The sequence below is a fragment of the Astyanax mexicanus genome, chromosome 18, assembly GCF_023375975.1.
Source record: "Astyanax mexicanus isolate ESR-SI-001 chromosome 18, AstMex3_surface, whole genome shotgun sequence".
NCBI lineage: Eukaryota > Metazoa > Chordata > Actinopteri > Characiformes > Acestrorhamphidae > Astyanax > Astyanax mexicanus.
In genome coordinates, this window is record NC_064425.1 from 19,067,164 (window position 1) to 19,087,000 (window position 19,837).

Here is a 19,837-nt window from a genome sequence, read left to right on the forward strand (position 1 = left end):
TGTAAAAACTGCACGCTACTACAATTATTAATAAAATATTTGACAAAACTAGATAATCCTATGGTTAACAGTGTTAAAATGAACTTACATCACTGTAGTAAAGCTGAGTATAAAAAAACACTTTTTCATCTCTCCATCCAACAGCTTTTTTTAATTGTACGGTGATGAAATGTGAAAAGCAGAAGGTTGAGCATTATGTTGATTCAACGTTAAAATTTCAACGTTTGCACAATCATTTAACATTAAATGTTGAAACAACAACAATAGACATTACTTCAACCATATTTCAACATTAAGATTGTGTGCCAGCTCGATTTTGTATGTTCGTTGTTTGTTAAAAGTGTTATTTTTATGCTGTGTTGGAGAATGTGCAGAAAGTGGGTCTCTGTTGAGTCCACAAAAAAAACAAAACACGTTGTTAAACAGCTCTGGAAAAAAATAAGAGACCACTTAAAAATTATTAATTTCTTTTATTTTACCAAATTAGAACCTTTGAAATATAATCAAGTGGAAAATGGATAATTACAAACCATAAAACCAAGCTGAACTGCTTGAATGTTTGCACCAGGAGTGGCATAAAATTATCCAAAAGCAGTGTGTAAGACTGGTGGAGGAGAACCTGCCAAGATGAATTAAGACTGTGATTAAAAACCAGGGTTATTCCACCAAATATTGATTTCAGAACTCGTAAAACTTTATGAGTATGAACTTTTTTCTTTGCATTATTTGAGGTTATTTCAGCCATTTAAAATTTTCTGCAAATAAACGCTCTAAATGACAATGTTTTTTTTTGGAATGATTTGGAAGAAATGTTCTCCGTAGTTTATAAAAATAAAACAACAATCTTCATTTTACTCATACATATACCTATAAATAGCAAAATCAGAAACTGAAGTGGTCTCTTATTTATTTCCAGAGCTGTGTGTATAAAAGCTTTTTTCCCACAGAGAACTGAACAATGGTTTAAATAGTAGCTACCAGCTTCAGAGCGTATTATTAATCAGTACTGTAATGGGTTTATATACCGGTTAATAGGTTTAATTGTGTGTATAGTATAGTATGAGGGTGTTGGAGGTAGTACTAGTGGTAGCGCCATCGTGTGGGAATCAGAGAGCGAGAGAGAGAGAGAGAGAGAGAGAGAGAGAGAGAGAGAGAGAGATACTCTAAGTTCCGTTTGCAAACTCGCCCTCCATGCTCTCCTCCCCCCCCCCCCCCCCCCCCCCCCCCCCTCTCTCTCTCTCTCCTCGTGGAGCAGTGCGGTAGTCTGAGAGCTGTACCGGGCTGTAGTGCTGCTGCTGCTGCTGCTGAAAGTGACCGGGGGTTTACTGACTGAGTATCTGACTGACTGACTGACAGCTGTGTTCCCCTCAGGCTTCAGTCCGGACTGGGCTTTATTTTACTCTCCAGGAGCTTCAGCTTCATGAGGTGAGCTGCTCTATCGTCTGTAGGCTGATAGTGTCCTCCAGAAGTCTAGTTATTTGTAGAGCTGTGGACATTTCCGTCGTATTTCTTATTTAGAAGAGTTTTATTCTGAAGTTAAATGGCATTAACTCTACTTTGTTAAATAAGTTTAGTCTACTTTTACCTTTTTTTTTCACAGAAGGTCAATATTGCTACTGTAAATTCCAATTTGAACTGTTAAAGTTGTTAAAATAGTTTTTAGCATATTATTATTTTATTTTTAACACTTACAGTGGCAAGTGTACTGGACTGACTCCACTGCTGACAAATATACCAGTAGTATTACAATACTGATACTGTACATTTAACACTGTGAGTGTTAAAATAGCTTTTAGCTTAATATTTTAATTATTTTATATTAAACACTTACAGTGCCAAGTGTACTTGGCTGACTCCACTGCTTACAAATATACCAGTGTTATTCCAATACTACTACTGTAGATTTAACTCTGTTAAATCTGTTAAAATATATTTTAGCTTTTTAACACTTTATAATAGCGGTGTTATTACAATACTGAAACTGTAAATTTAACATTGTAAGTGTTAAAATAGTTTTTAGCTTATTATTTTATATTTAACATATATTTAACACTTACAGTGGCAAGTGTACGGGACTGACTTACTGCTGACAAATATACCCATTAATATTACAATACTGATACTGTAATTTAACACTGTAAGTGTTAAAGTAGTTTTTAGCTCATTATTTTATATTTAACACTTACAGTGGCAAGTGTACTGGACTGACTCAACTGCTTACAAATATACCAGTGTTATTACAATACTGATACTGTACATTTAACTCTGCAAGTGTTAAAATAGTTTTTAGCTTAATATTTTAATTATTTTATATTTAACACTTACAGCGGCAAGTGTACTGAACTGACTGCACTGCTGGCAAATATACCAGGGATATTACAGTACTGATACTGTACATTTAACTCTGTGAGTGTTAAAATAGCTTTTAGCTTATTATTTTAATTATTTTATATTGAACACTTACAGTAGCAAGTGTACTGGACTGACTCCACTGCTGACAAATTTACCAGTAATATTACAATACTGATACTGTACATTTAACACTGTTAAATTTGTTAAAATAGTTAGCTTATTATTTTCATTATTTTATATTGAACACGCACAGTGGCAAGTGTACTGGACTGACTTACTGCTGACAAATATACCAGTAATATTACAATACTACTACTGTAGATTTAACTCTGTTAAATCTGTTAAAATACTTTTTAGCTTTTTAACACTTTACAATGGCAGTGACTCCACTGCTGACAAATATAGCGGTGTATTACAATACTTATACTGTAAATTTAATATTGTGAGTGTTAAAATAATTTTTAGCTTATTATTTTATATTTAACACTTACAGTGGCAAGTGTACTGGACTGACTCCACTGCTGACAAATATACCAGTGTTATTACAATACTGATACTGTACATTTAACACTGTAAGTGTTAAAGTAGTTTTTAGCTTATTATTTTATATTTAACACTTACAGTGGCAAGTGTACTGGACTGACTCCAATGCTGACAAATACACCAGTGTTATTACAATACTGATACTGTACATTTAACTCTGCAAGTGTTAAAATAGTTTTTAGCTTATTATTTTTTATAGTGAACACTTACAGTGGCAAGTGTACTTGGCTAACTGCACTGTGAGCACATTTATCAATGTTATTTCAGTTTTGCTAGTGTAAATTTAACACTGTAAATGTTTTTTTTTTTTACCTCATTTGTTTTTAACACTGACAGTATTTGAATGACTATCGCTAAACGCTGTGTGATTGCTGAGTGTTGAGTTTTTAGTTCCTATATTGAAGCATTCACTCTTCCTATAGATAAGTAACTACACAAAACATCTGAAAACTATACCAGCTCTCAACAGTTTCCCCTCAATACTTCAGTCGCTTCTTTGTTCTCTAAACAGAATTCCTCTTTTGTGGATTGTATCATATGTCCATAATGTCCATAACCCTATTTACCCATGTCTGTACTGGAGTTACCAGTCAGATCCAAGATTTGGTAGCAAAGCTGATTGAGATACGCTTCATATTACATTATTAGACTGACCTTATTACTGCTTTATTACACTGTTGTTGTTTTCTGAAAGGATTTGTTGTGAGTGAGTGGTGCGATATGACAAATGTTAAAGTTAATAATAATGTCCTGCTGGCCACGAGTGTCTATAGACGTTGATTGACCAAAATTAAATTCAGTGTCCACTGCCAACCCCAGAAAACACAGTTACATGGTGTTATTGCTGAGAAAAGTTGTCAAGAAACTTTATTAATCATAGTGCAACCCTTTTGACAATGTTGTTACAACTTTGTGTGCTGGATGGATATGTGTATTTGATGTAGAATACTCTAGACAACTGATATTGTGAAATTTAGTTGTTTTTAAGCTGATATAGTTTGGTGTTATGTTAAGTCATCAAAATGTCAAATACCAACATATGACATCATACTGACACAAAATAAGATCATTTAGTTTGAGGTACACAGTAAATTTGCAACACTGTACACTGTAAGTGTTAACATTTGAAGTATATGGTGAAATGCCAGTCAAGTCTGCAAAACGTACTTTATTTAATGTTTAAATCCACATAGCATGATATTCTAAGGAATTCTAAGGTTGTTGTGATGTTTTATGGTGTGGGGTTCATAGTGGGAGTCATAGTGTTGTGTAGCCAACCCTAAATGTCTGTCTAATGTTGGAGATTGAACTGCAACCAAATATTCAACATCTGTACTACGTTGAATTTTGTTGGTCAATTCGATTTTTTTTGTTGTTTCAACTACAGTTTAACATCAGTCCAATCTTTCTAACATCAAATTGACATCCAGTGCCTGTTGGGTGTTCGTTTATTCGTTTCAACTGTTCTGGCTTCTCAAAATCTTTTCAGTAATAAATGAGTAAGTGTAGGAGGCAGTTGTTGCTTCATTCTGGCATGTACATGAGATACTAATGAAAGCACAGACAGGGTCTCTCTCTTTGCCTTTTTTAACAGAAAGCCACAGCTTGAATCCCAGCCCCTGTCTGGCTTTGCATGTGACTCTGAACGCTCAGAGACGGGTGCAGTTTCTCTCTCCTCTGTGATCTAATGGGCCATTGACATTGTTTTCTACTGCCACTGAATCATGTCCTCCTCAGGGTGATCTTTTTGAGTGGGCCATGATTCTGACAGCTGATTTTCCCACATGCATGTCTGATATGGGCCCTCTCGCTCAGGCTTTGTGAGAAAAGCCCTCAGACGTTTAATCAGTCGCGTTGAGCGAGCAGTAATTGCCCACTTGGGGATGTGAGATAAGAGTGGACATTAAAAGCGTGACGAGGAGAGGAGAGTAATCGCCTCGAGGGCCAATGGCTTGTCTCCTCCGGCACCACCCGCCTGCTTAATGAGGGTGTTACGGCAGGGTAATGTCTGTTTTGTACACCAGGTTGTGTGAGGGAAAAACTCTTTACCACAGCAGGATGGAGGCACCATAAGGTATTTTTATAAAACATACCAGTAAGCTCATACCAGCAGATAATATGCAGTTTGAGTCACACAAATAGAGCCTGTTTTGTTTTACAAACTATTTACAGGAAATATAAGTTAGTGGAAATTTGTGCATCACATTAACATTGCTTATATTTACAGAAAATATAAGTTAGTGGAAATTTTGCTTTACATTATCATCTCTAGTAGTCAGTGAAAGCTTGTGGGCCATATATATTACTAATTATTGTTCACTGTGTAAAATACAGGAAAAATACTAAATAGTTAAATGTATTTAAGTACCAGTTTGATGGATTTGTACTTTAATAAGTGTTTTGTAAATGATAATACCTTTAGTTACATTTATAGATATGTGGTAGGAGTCTTCTTTTACTTAGTTCAGCTTTAGTAGGGCCCTAATAATAAATTAAAAAATAAAGTTCCTTTTATTATTTTCCAAATACAGTTTTTCTCATTTTCTTTTTTTTTTTTTACCAGTTTTCCTTTTTGCCCCATTTTGTAAATGTTTTCTTCTTATCTGATATCAGTTTTAAGCCTTTATCCCTTAATTTTATCCATGTATGCCACATTACAGAATCAATAATGTACTATGTATTCATTTAGGTTGAGCTAGTGATTTTTTGCTTGTTAATTTTTCTTTCTTTTCTTGGTTCATCAACTGAATTAATTAATGTTTGCTTTTGTCTACCCCTCTATCTATGTAACATTTTATAATGCACTACACTTTAAAAAAAAATATATCATAGAAATATCATAGGAAAAATAATCATAGAATTCAGTATTTTCACATTGTGTCAAAAAATGAAAATAATTTTTGAAGAACTTTGTGTGAATATGACAGTATGGTACTATTCACATGGTTTAAATATGGGCTAGGTGGGTTTTATGTATTTTCTGTGTATCACTGAGAAACATTTCAGCATGGCTAACATGTTAAAGTTGCATAAAGAAGTACGGAATTCATATTTTTTTTTACTATTTGGATACGTGTGGCCTAAAACGTGCAGGGCAGGGGGTCCCAGGGTTGACAACAACAACAAATCTAAAGAAAACTCCACTTTCTGTATAGTATAGTATAGTATAGTAATAATGAGTTATATTAAGATGCTCCATAATGTTGCATCTTCAAAATTAATTATAAATATTACTGTAAATGTTCATACATTTCTGCAGCTTTTGAAAGCTAACACTACTAGTGTGTTTAGATATCCAGCTCACTACACAGTAATGTGTACTCAGCACAGTCACAGCAAAGCTATTATCAGTGCAGTTGACATTCCAAGTGTTTGGATATACAGAACTGATATAAACATTCCCCTTTTCTTTCCATGTCTGCTAACTTACGTAAGAAGATTGCTTACTTTTAATGCAGTCAAATCGCAGGCAGTCAAAACAATATATCACATTTATTAGTTCAATAAAGTTATTAATGTTAGTTATAAACAGCAAAGTATAGTGTAGCACATAATTATGTTACATTACATATATTACATTGTATGGTGCATTCCTTAGTGTAGTATAGTATAGTATAGTATAGTATAGTATAGTATAGTATAGTATAGTATGCTATTTATTGTAGTATAGCAAAGTGCACAGACTGGTCAAACTCAAGGGATAGCATTATATAAATTGATTGCAGATTGTTATTTTAATGAGCAACTTGGGAATGCCCATACCTTTATAAGTTGTGAGGTGTAATCTTGTGAGTGAGGTTAAACACTTTCTCATGGCAAGGTGGCATGAATGAGTTCCAGTGAGGCCTCATATAAAAAGATGCTATAAACATTTCTGTGTTCTTTCCATGTCTGCTTACTTACATAAGTAAGAACACAGACTGTTATATGTCTGTCTCTGTATTCATTCCAGACTCAGCTATCACAGTGCCGGGTGAAATCTGTAGTCCCTCAGGGTCCTCTAGATGAAGGCCTTTTAGCAAGGCTGACACAGTACAGTAGCCATGATGACATCTTGCACAAAGGGTGAAGTGTTAAAAGCCACTTTAGGTCATCGTGGGTCGTGTGAAAACCTCTAAATTCATCAGCAGCCTCCTCAAATTTCACAAGTTAACTTTGAAATGTTCCCCATATTACACTCTGCCAAGCTATGTATACAGCACAGGAAGTTGTGCACTTAAAAAGCAGGATTTCCTGCCATGATTGTGAATGATTAAAACTGGCACCGGCCTTAAAAAAGCAGCAGCTCTGCCCAGGTGGCATAAACACTGGCAGCTTCAGTATCTTATAAGTGCTTTATGTAATTCAGTGTTTAGACATCCTTTTCACATCATAAATGATTTTGGAGAGCCTGTTTTCAGCTATCTAAGCACAGTTTACACTACACCACTACTGTGTGTGACCGGAGAGATTTTGGATAGCTGCATTCCTGAATCTTACACCTGCTCAAGCACACTTTCCCTGTTTCCAGAGGGTAATGGAAATACTCTCACTGCCTCTCTGCCCCCCCCCCCCTTCTCTTTAATGTTTACACTCATGCACAGTCACACACACATTTTAGGACCAGCATTTGGATGTAAATACCTAGACTTTATCTCTTTAACCTTAATTCTAAAGTTAGTTCTAAAGTTGGCATTTCCCTTATCATAAATGATGTCCATAGCTGCCATCAATCAAAACCAATGACTGTTAAAAACATGAAGGCTGTGGTTCATTCCCTTTTATTCTATAGAAATGAGGACAAAATTGTACAACATGTTGTCAAATTAGTAATCAGACTCTAGTAGAGTCATTTACTTATTTAGTAGACTTGACTGCTTCTCCCAGTACAGCGTCTCAGATAAGGCAGTTTCAGAGCATTTGTGGGCCCCAAGCAAAATTGAGTGCTGAGGCCAATCACAAACCTGGCTGGCTGGAAAGTGTCAGGAACTAGTGGGAGGGGCCCCATTGAGGCTGATGGTCATGTATTTTACTACATTGACCTTTCTGCATTCACAGAATGTAAAGGGGTCACTGGTTTAAATTCTTAACCTGACGTTTCTGGGGGCCCCAGGCCAGCTTTGGGCTCTAGGCAATTGATTGGTTTGCTTGCCTTGTTGCAACGGGTCTGGTCTCAGGCGACCTTCATTGAGCTTACAGCACAGAGTAAAGTACCAAAAGCAAAGCAGATTTGTGCACTAGATTCCCAGTTCATCCAGTAAGTGTAACATTTCAGAAGGAAAAGTACAGTTATTTTATTATAAAACAATTTCCAATTTTCAAGTTTCCATCAAATTACAGTACCAGAGTTCAGGACTGTTTGCCGCTGATATGAAAAGAAAAAAACTAAACCACTAGACTAGAAAAGATTAGCTAAACTAAACTAACTTATACTAAACTTAACTAATGTTAGTCTGTGTTACTTTACGTAATGAAGACATCATTTTAAGAATTTTACCTGAACAACATTTAAAAAAAAAATTCAGAGGGTAAAATAAAAAATGTATCAGTATTAGTACAGGTAAAACATAATTGTAAGAATTAGATACTGAAGGTGGAAAGATAAAAAGAAAATAGGGAGAAACAGGTGGGTTTTTCACTGAAACTAATCTGTGATGGTTCCACTTTTTGCCCTGTCCATGTTTAGCACAGTCATAGGTTATAAACATTTTGGTGTCCAAAGTTTGATTCTTTTGTTATGCTCTGTATTTATGTGGTTATTATAATGGATCCTGTGTCACCTAAATAATTTAGACGTGCATTACCTATAACTACATCATATAAATGCATTAACCTCATTAAGCTCCTGTGCAAGACTCGGAACACTTTCAGGCCAGTTTCCTGGGCATGAATTAACTCTAGTCTTGGACTAAATTTCAGATAATGGTGAATTACTTTTAGCAACTCATTTTAGTCCAGGATTTATATTGCTTGGGGAAACTGCTGTTTAGGGCAAAGGGTGAAATTGTGTTATTTCTGTTTAAGATATTAAACACCAGCATTTAGGGTTTTATCAGCAAAATCATAAATTTAAACCTGTCTAAACCTAAATAAAAAAAAAATCTAAATCTGTTGTAAAAAAAAAAAAAACATTGGCATCGAATTATGTTCGTTTTTATTTCTTTTAGATATTTTTTACTTGTTGCCAAAATGCATTTTTTATAACACCTTTCTGCATTATTTAAACATTATCACTGTCTCTCTAAGATCACATTATCCTAAAAAGTGTGTAAATTACTAACACAGACTCATAAGCCAGCAGGAAAAGCTTTATCTTCTCTTGGATGTAGATATTATTAATATATAAGTTTTTTTCTGTTTAGACACATGAGTTTGGTGTTCCATTGTAAGACCAATATTAACACAGAATAGTGCCCTCAGTCTGAGGTGATTTTCTTATTTTTGGCCTGTATGGGCTATCGTATGACTTTCTCATGCCTTTGAGTATCTTGACACTGTTTACGGAGGTGGTGTCTCTCTGCATTCCTCCGGAGGTGTATAGTAGAGCTGCCGGGATGAGATATAATATCAACAACAGAGCAGATAGAATCTACTTGAAGAACCACATGATACCTTTGTAGGTGTTTTTGTGGGACCAAAAGTGTGTCAGTAGCGGCATCAGCCTTTCTTGCTTTGATGACACTGTAATCTATCTCTCTTTAAAATGTTTCGCCATTGATTTTAAGAGGCGAAACATTTTGAGAAGGAGTAATATCAGCCAATAGATTTTCATACATTTTATTATGTGCATTATGTCTGATAAATCAGTAACAGACAGTAAGTACACAATTGGCTACAAATTGCAAATGTTTTATATAAAATATATACAAATGTTATTGTTGAAAAATGACAAACACTGGTCAGTGTTCAACCTCACTCACAAGATTACACCATTAGAAATATTCCAAAGCTTTCCCCTGAAGTAACACTTAATGATCAATTTACATAATTCTATCCCATGACTTTTTTTTTTTCATTTTTTCCCAATTTTGCTCAGCCAGTTACCTGACACACTCATTAGGACTCCCCCTATCACTAGTTATGCCCCAACACACCAGGAGGGTGAAGACTAACACATGCTTTTTCCAATACATGTGAAGCCAGCCACCGCTTCTTTTCAAACTGCTGCTGATGCAGCATTGTCGAGTAGCATCACAGCGCGCTCGGAGGAAGTTGCAGCGATACATCAGCTCACAGATGCCCTGTGCTGCAGACATCACCTTTTAGCTTTTAGATGTGGGGAGAGAGCGCCATCTACCCATCCGGAGGGGACGTAGATGCTTCCTTTGCTTCCTCTGGGCGCCGGCAGCTTAATGGCAAAGCTGCATGGGCGGGGGTTCGAACCAGCGACCTCCCGCTCATAGCGGCAGCGCTTTAGACCACTGGACCACTGAGCGCCATATCCCATGACTTTTGACAATGGATAAACATTTAAAGCTTAAGCCCAACTTTTCCAAAACAAAGCTAATTGAAAACACGTTTGCCTATTTAAAAGAAGCAAGTGGGTCTTCTTGGTCTTATATGTAATTTGCACTCACCATAGTCAGACGCCAATCGGCTAAACTTAGCTTAGCACCTAGCATGTGGCTACCTTTCATTGATTGGAGTTATGAGTAAAGACCTAGAGTATTTTCCCATTAAATTTTCTCCAAAACAGAAAAACATTCAACCTACACATCATGTAGCGATCAGACTGTACTCCATATCATGTTGCTGACAGTGTTCAGACATCAGCTCATAGCAAAAATGCCTGGCATTGGAGCACATGTCCAGCTCGGCGGGGCAGTTTGATCAGCATTAAGCCTCGCCAATAAAACTCTCGACCAGGATTCGAGTGGAAAATGTGGCACTTTTATTGAAATCATTAATTCTCTCTGCAGGACGCCCGCCCTCGGCCTTTTAGAGACACACTGCCGCCTCTCCATCGGAGCGTGAAACAGGCATCCTGCTAGGCCTGTATTAAATACCTGCCTTGTGTTTGTGCCAAGAGAGCATACCCGGTCCTGCTCCATTCACCTGCTGGGGTCGGCCTGTGCTTCGGCTCTTTGGAAAGAATGTACAGATGCAATAGACGGTTCCTGAGCAAATTATGCTCAAATTTGCGTCATCATTTATGTCCACAGGTCAGTACATTCTAGAAGCTGAAAGTAAATTTAACCCATGTTTTGACTTAATTGACTTAATGAGCTATATTTAGCTTATATGTATATAATTAATATATATTTAATAAAATTATTATTATATACTTATATATATCAAGAAGGGCTGGGTAATCATGATATAAATCTATGACAATACAACAACATGAGACTAGACATATTATATAGTACACTTGTAATTATATACTAGTACATGGATGTATGTAAATTAAAGCAGTAAGCTATAAGAAGCCATACTTTACAGTTATTTATACAGTTAAAATGGTGGTGATAGGCAACATACGGAACAGCAAGAAAGTAGAATAAAATTAAATAATTACACTTACAATTCATAATCAATGAATTAATCGTGTCATCCTTCCATCCTCACATTGTAAAATCATCTGTGCATCTATTAATTTAATCTTCTTCATTCTGTCCTGTCACATTGTATAATTTAACACCATTTAAAAATAACAGAGAGCTGGAAGAAATACAGCCTCCACAAAACGTGTTTCAACAACAAATATTATTAATCTTGCTCCAATATTTAGCAAAATATGTTATTTATAGGGGTGTAATGGCACTGAAAATTCACGATTCGGTTCACACCTCGGTATAAACCTTGCGGTTTGGTACGTTTTCGGTACGGTTGGTGGAAAAAATAAAGAGGCTGTGCCTGCTGTATAGCCTCACCTTTATTAACTTCATAATAACAATGGAACTTAATAATAACCATATTTTGTTTTTTGGGATGGAATGTTATAACAGGACTTGAGCTCTTTTATTAAATGGTTGAAACCAGGGTTCTCTTCTACTGTCATCATGAGAGGCTCCATCTTTTGGATCTTGTTGGAACAAACAAACAATGAGCATGATTGTGGCGCCTTTTTAAGAACAAAAACAACAGCAGAACTTTAACTGCTTAAACTACAAATATTTTTTCCTAAGTATATTACTGGATGCATTTCAGTGTTTGAGCATCAGCATTATATTGTCAAAATGAAATTATATTAGTTGTGTCAATCTCTCAAAAATGAATTAAAATTATGATTATTTTTTTTTTGATGCTGGAATTTCCCAGTAGAGAGAGAGAGAGAGTGAGAGACAGTGCGAGTGAGAGAGAGCGAGTGAGTAAGAGAGAGAAAGTATGAGCGCCTAACCCTGCGTTCAGACTGGAAAGTGACAGGCAACCATTCATTTCCTATGGCAGAGCGTGATTTTAGTGCAGTGACTTTGTGTGAACAGTTTGAATTATCTGCGTTTCTGCATGCGCTCTCTGCTTGTGTGCTCCGGCATGCGCTGTTTCCAGTCAGAGCTAAACTTCTCAGTGCAGGCTAAGGGTTAAATCAGTAGCGAGTTGCTAATAACAACAGTGCTACAGCTACGATTTCCGGATGCAACACTCCGGTAAACATTAGTTCCGCATTAGGTTCATCGGTTCCACAAGTCTCCTATAGAGGCCTGCACCTGTGTATTCTGTATGCATTTGGGCGAACCGAACCGTGACCCCCCTACTGTGACGGTTCGTAAAGAATACACGTACCATTACACCCCTATTTATTTAGCAAAAAAAGCACAATGCATTAGGGTGTGTGGTGCTGTCCCCTCTATACCACAGCTAAATAAGTACAGGGTTCGATTTTACTATTTCAGTTATACAGAAACTGCATGACTCACTATTGAATATTAACAGTTAGTTAAGTGCAGAATGTTTATGAAGTGGGAACTGAAACCTTCACTCGCTCTGTCAGGCTGTTGCGTCACGTTCATTACTCTAAAAATAACATGATCTTGGTTGTGGTGAAATACCATCCTCATTGCTACATGTCTTAAAAAACATCTGAGTTTGGCTTGATTTTAGAGAGATAGCGTGTCCCGGTGCCTGTAAGTGACGGGGTGATGTAAGGTGAGAGTGAAAGATTGGTCGGGGTCCTGCTCTGCTACCTGCTCATCCATCATGTTGAGTAGATTGTGGCGCAATTGAATTAGTTCCCTTTCAGTTGCTTAATGTTCACATTTTAAAAGCTTCTGCTGTTTGAACAGACCAGCGTCCACATCAGCAGTAATGACATTCTGGACAAGCGAAAAACCTCTCAGCTATCCCTAGATCAGAGTCAACACATTACATTTAAATGTGATTATGGCCACAGGACAATTACAGTGATATTTAGTAGAGGTGTGCCAAAAAATCGATTCACATAAGAATCTTGATTCTCATTTACTACGATTCAGAATCGATTTAAAATGTCCCAAAATCGATTCTGAGGGGCGGGTTTTAGACTGATTTTGGGCTGGGTATTTTTGTTGGACCTGGCAACCCTGGGGATAGCGCTTGTCCCTTCAAACGGAGATCTTCCAGACCCACACAGAGCGTAGGTGTTTGAGAATCACCGGTAAGATGGCAGAACAAGCACTATATTACCTTAGATTAACGTGTAGTTTCAATGTTTTATTGCAGAATGCTTCATAACAAGCATAAAAAAGATCGCTAGTAGTTAGTTTCAGTAACTGTTAGCTAGCTAATTAGCTAACTTTCCAGTTCCACCTTAAATAACGCTACAGGTGGCAGCGGGCTGCAGCATTTAAGGCGGAACGGAAAAATAACAATAAGCTAATCAGAGCTAATTTCAGCTCCTCATCACAGAGGAATTAAGGAATGGACAATATGAATTAATTTCTCCACCTCCTGCCCCCTTTCTGAAGAAATACAACGGCCTAGAATTAACTAGTTAATCAGCAGCTGCTTCTGAACTTTAGCGCTCCACTGCTATCATCACATCAGCCCAGCAGCGTCACCTACACACCACCGCTAGTAGCCTGGTAATAAAGCAGTGTTATTTATTATTTATTTATTGTTCATTAACGTCATTGTGATATCCCAGTGATTCCTCTGTCACTGAGGACCCAAATTTCTGCACATTTTATTGTTTTTGTAACACATTACTTGCTCCAGGACCAGTGTATATTATGGAGGGGTTTTTTTCAATAAGATTCATAAGCCAGAAGCAGAAATTTTTATAATTCAAATCGTTTTGAATCAAAAATCGATTTTGAATCGAATCGTGGCCCCCAAAATCGGAATCGAATCGAATCGTGAGATAGTAAACGATTCCCACCCCTAATATTTAGTGCTGGTGATTATGCAACTATTGGCTGTTCTGTTAATATGCTAATATCAAAATAAAGAGTTGCTAGATGTGTAGCCTGTGAGTTTTAGTATCCTTTTAAGGTTTCCGTTCACCTCTAATACCAATTGACAGCTGAATTTACAGACATTTTTTCTATAATATGTAATTTCACATAAAACAGAAATTCACATTAAGCACTGGAGTGTGTAAAATATACAAATGGAAAACCATGTGGAGAATAAAACATTTCCTATGCTAATCATTAAAGATAACACAGTTCCACTGCTCCACAGTGCAATACTGGGGGGCTTTATACACCCATTGCATACGCATATTAGGTGTATTAGGCATGGTGCCAGTAGGTTCATGTTTATCTACTCCAGAGAGTCCTATTCTGTTGGCAGTAGGGGTGGGCGATATGGCAAAAATATTATATCACAATTTTTTTCTTCATAATCCCGATAACAATTTTATCACGATTCTTTTCATGTTGGTTGAGTACAATCAAACAATCTAACCATTCTTAAATACAGCACTAAAAACCAAACCATTTTGGCCAAGCAACGTTTTGAACAGATTTTAATTCATTAACACTGGTTTAAAATGGTACCCAAAAACACCATTCAGGTAAAGACAGTAACAATTAAATAAAAGCAGTTGAATAAAAAATGCTGTAAAAACTCTTCCAGTATTACTATTAGCATTCAATGTTTTGACAGGATTTAAAACTTAACTGCTTAGCTGACAATGTAATTTAGTACAAAACTTTTTTTTTTTTAGAAAAATTTAAGTATTTCTGGCTTGTTTTCCACTGTTTTAAAAGGAACCATGTCCTTTGCCAGGTAAAAAGTGATTCAAAAAAGCTTCTGTTACCTCTCTCCATCATTTACTTCTCTTCTCTTAGGGAGTGCCTCTCTCGAATGACCGTGTTAGCATTGTTTGTTTTGGTCCGACTGTAGCATTAGCCTCTACTAGCTGCGGTGTAGTTAATCTGCTGGTTACCTGATTTTCAACGTACTGTTTGGGATGTCGCCTCTTTAAGTGGTTAAAAAGATTTGTCGTGTTTCCATCCGAAACCAAACCAGGTCCATATTACTGAAATCTACCTTTTTTTACCCGTGGCTTCGCGCATGTGAGAAAAGGGGAGGGGACGTAAGCAAAGGTGTTCCGGTGAGCTGATTGGTTTATGTGCGGGCCACTAGGGTGCGTGAAAGGGCACTAGCAAATAGTGAGCTTTGGCTGAGCAGAAAACTGCTGTAGTGGATAGAATGTGCTTAACGATCCAGCGTTTTTTCTGTGATGGCTTATCGTAGACACCTTACAATACTTCACAATCTGTTATCGTCATATTGCACACCCCTAGCCGGCAGTACACATAAAACAAACTTTGTGTACGCTTTTTGCACATCTGTGTCAGCAGTGTAATTATAACAATTCATCTATATGCATCATACAGTTCCAGTTATGCTGTGAAATTCACTTAATTCAGCCCAGACTCCTAACTCTATGCAATGTTACATAACCGAGCTGCATGTCTTTGAAATTTCATAGAGAATGAAATCAGAATGTAATGTAGATGCATGCTGTGCTGTCTGAGATGGGAATGGAGCTCTGCAGCTGAAAGGCTTTTGATGGAAAGAAAATTAGATGTACCTGATGAGATTATGAAGAAACACATTTTGAGTTACTGTAATTCATAATCTGGAATGTGATGCATAACATCGTAATGGCAGCACATGACTAGACTGTTCTACATTTTGAGGCCTGTGCTAATAGGCTTCTGCAGCAAACTGAGGCCTCTGAATATTAGTGAGCTGTCATCAGCTGTTCTCAACACAGGGCAATAAGAGCTGCTGGAGGAGGACCAGCCTTAGCTGCTTAAAAATCATAGCAGTTAAGCAGCTCAGTCTGCATTACTATGCATTCATTGTTTTTCTTTATTTAATTTATTTTCTACATTTGGCATGAGCTGGAGCTTCACAGTGTGAAGGAAAAGCAGCAACTATATTTCAGCACCTTCAGAAACTCCTTCAAGACAAGCTTTAATGTCTTCAATATTAAATGTATGATGTAAAAAATCATAAAAATAAAGAAAGCAAATTGAATCAGAGAAGATGTTTGACAAAACTTTTGACTGGTACTGTATATAGACTGGATTTTTGGCTTTGCCTCTGTGAGAGGCAGATATAATGTAGCTATAATTTATTTAGCCATATCCTGTTTTTACTGAGGATTAGCAAAATGCATTAAAGCATTAAAGTAGTATGACATATCAGTTTCAGCACATTATTGTTTAAGAATAGTAGTTTACACAGACATGTCAAAAATCATGGCACAGGAATTGGTATCGTCAGTATCAGTATCTCTATTGACCTTGTCATCTTCCACTGTGGGATATGTGTGTGGGGCCTTCTCAGACAATTCTAGCCAGACACCGTTGGTCACAATCATTTCCACCTGCTATGCTGTAGATCGGTAATGTATCTGGACTGTTCTTTTTTATGATTTTATCCACATGCATTTACATTTGGAATTCAAATGCAAATTCACTTGTTGTAGAACGAATATTACTGGTGTTTTGGTTGTACTGGGAGGGTTTTTTATGTATCTTAAAAAAATGGATGTGTTTATACTATAATATGGTTCAAAAGTTAAAATCAGACCACCACGTAAAGTGGTTTGAGTGATCGGATTTACACTTACACTTGCATCTTTATGTGGCTTGGCTTTATTCAGATCTAATCCTGATAGGCTACTCAAGATAAATGAAGTGATCAGGTGTGAACACAGTATAATTTTCATATTTCTTTTTAGTGGTAATTCGGATCAATTTTATTATTTTATAAGCTCATCTAGTGGCTTTGGAATGTGAGATATGGGTTTTCAGCATCAGCTCAAAATTCCTAAATGAGAGCATCCCTAAAAGGAAATTTAGTTTGTTTTATTTGTTTTGTTTATATGAAAATATATAGATTAATGAATTAGTGCTTCTGGAGGTTTTACTAATGTTTTAATGAAACATTTGACTCCTCATGTGACCTCACCTATTGTGACATCATTTTTAGAAAAAAATGTTAATATACATCAGGATTTTAATCTTAAAATATTAACAGTCATGTGCTTTATTATCACAATAAGACAAAAAAACTTTCTCTTCAATTACTTATTAACTTAATCACTGATTTTTATTTTTATTTTGGATCAATATCCAGAATTGAGTCTGGGCTCTGGGTTAAATATTGGTATGTAAATAAAAAACGTTACAATTTACTAATAACTAAAAAGAAAGCTATACATATGTCTGATACAATGATACAAAAAAACTTTTACTGACTGAAAGAGCATACCAAAACATCTTAAATTGTTTTATTAATTGAAATAGAATACACAGAACATACACTTGGGCAAAAAAGGAAAATAAATGTGATTTTGACATTAATAACATAAATAATTGTATTTACACAAATAGTTTTATATTTAGAAGAAGTCGCTGGATGTTGATGGTGAGTGGGTACACGCTGTTTCGCATCTACAGCTCTGTGTTCATGTGAACTGCTTTATTAAAATGAGGTCACATTTCAGACAGAGGCTTTGGAGAAAATCCATGTAAACACTGGAAGACAGTTTACTGACTGAAGCGATACAGAAAATTTCAAAATGTAATGAGTTATGTTGGGTTTATTTTCAACAGGACTCTGATACTCTGTGAACTGTGAATGTCCACTTCTGTCTGTATATCAGGGTGCCTGTGAATCCTTAAAAAATAATAAAAAGTGTTAAATTAAATCTATCTAAAACAAAGGCCTTAATTATCTTCCAAAGGCCTTAAAAAGCCATTTACATTAAAAACAGTTTTATTTTGTGTAATACCTTTAGCTATGTAAGTTAGCTTACTGATAATGTAAGTTCATGCAAACCATTTGAATATTATCTTCAAAAGAGCAGTTACATTTTTGTTTGCTCAAAACTGTCAAGTGTTTTCAGGGTGTAGTAGTTAGTACCTACAAAATTGGTATGTGCTGAACAAAAAGCCCACTTAAAATACCTGCAGATAACCTCTTGGTGGCAGATACCACAGGACACCTTCAGAGGTCTTGTGGGGTCCATGCCTCGGTCGATTGAAGCTTACAAAATAATAAGCAGGTGGTTTTAATGTTTTGGCCGATGGTATGAAGTCACCGTGAGCATTACTACATCTCGTGCCATGAGTAATCAACCTGTCCCACAAAAGCACAAGTGATAGCATCACTATGTCAGGAATTTTCAACAATGTTTGCTGTGAGACAACACATTTGGATGGATCATGTTTATTGCAGCACAGGCAGTAAGACAGCACAGGCAGCACTTTTCATAATAACACTTTCGTGTTTAAGTACCCAGTCAAATTACCTGTGACCTATCAGTTGAGATACGTAATGGGAAGAAAAAAAAAACACACAAGCTGCTTAATCATATCGTGCAGCCGTTCTGTACTGTATCACAGTGTAGCACAGGCCTGGCACAGGCTCTGTTTGAACTGTACTACTGATATGACTTCAGCTAAATAAACGCTGACCTGAGGCCATTTTTGAGTTTAAGACTAACCTCCAGACCAATGTAATCGTTTTCACTTTTTTAGCCAAGAGGAGCCAAGAATTCTGTTGGGATGAAAATCCATGTCTACCTCCTCAAACTTTGTCGGTTTTAGGACAGAATAATGTCATCATGTTCTGTAGCTGAAGGATGGCAGGAGGCTTTAAATGGTTCTGACAATGTTTTATTAACTATTTTAACATTATCCTCAAATTAAAGTGGCAGTCTGTATTATTTTGTTTAAATATTGTGTTTACTGGTACCAGTGTGCTGCAATGACCATCCCTGCTATATATAAATATATATATTTATTCTAAAAAACTGGGGTGTTGGGTCGCTTTTTTGCGAGAGTTCTTCTGGTCACGTCACACGTCTTTATGTACTCACGCCACATGTACAGCCTTTGAAAGAGGACCCGGCTAAGTTTTACTAGATGTGAGCTGCTGGTGGAGCAATGGAGACTTCAGAAAAGAAACTGTCTGACTGAACATAACCTGGAATCGGATTAATCCGCTTTGAAAGGAGTCCGCATCACACCCGTCCAGTTTAAAATGATTCTTCCGCATGCTCTGTGCAATTACCCATTCTCACCAGAACCCACAATGTACGGACATCAGCTTTAACTCATATCCAGAAAACAATTATAATTGATTATGTACCGCAAATTTTATGCATCAGAATTTTTTTTTTGGTTGGACTTTTGGTGGTTCTGGCATTACTACAAATATTATGTTGATAGGTTAGAGCCTAAAACAGAGGGATGCTTTTCTAAGGATTGTAAAATTGATGGATTTGGTTATGTTCAGACTGCCAGCCCAAATATGATTTTTGTCTTAAAACTAGATTGTATGCAGACTGATTTTTGAAAACACATGAAATCAAACTTTAAGCTAATCGGATCCAAACCACACTGTTGTCTTGTCTAGTCTTGAGAAACTAATCCAATTTTCCTGCAATCTAAACGTAGCCTTAGTGACCTCATTACTAGGGGTGTCACGATTTTCTAAATCCTCGATTCAATTTTATTTTCGATTTTAGGGTCACGATTTGATTCGATTCTCGATTTTCTTTTTTCTTTTTTTA

General features: G+C 36.4%; 1 protein-coding gene across 1 annotated transcript in view; it reads left to right on the plus strand.

The window, feature by feature from the left end:
- Positions 1–1,251: 1,251 nt before the first annotated feature.
- The window catches only part of gpr4 (G protein-coupled receptor 4), a 41,619-nt gene continuing 23,033 nt past the window's right edge, over positions 1,252–19,837 (plus strand). The window contains exon 1 of the mRNA XM_007236826.4: positions 1,252–1,425. The gene's annotated coding sequence lies outside the window, so the exon portion shown is untranslated. The remainder of the gene's footprint in view (positions 1,426–19,837) is intronic.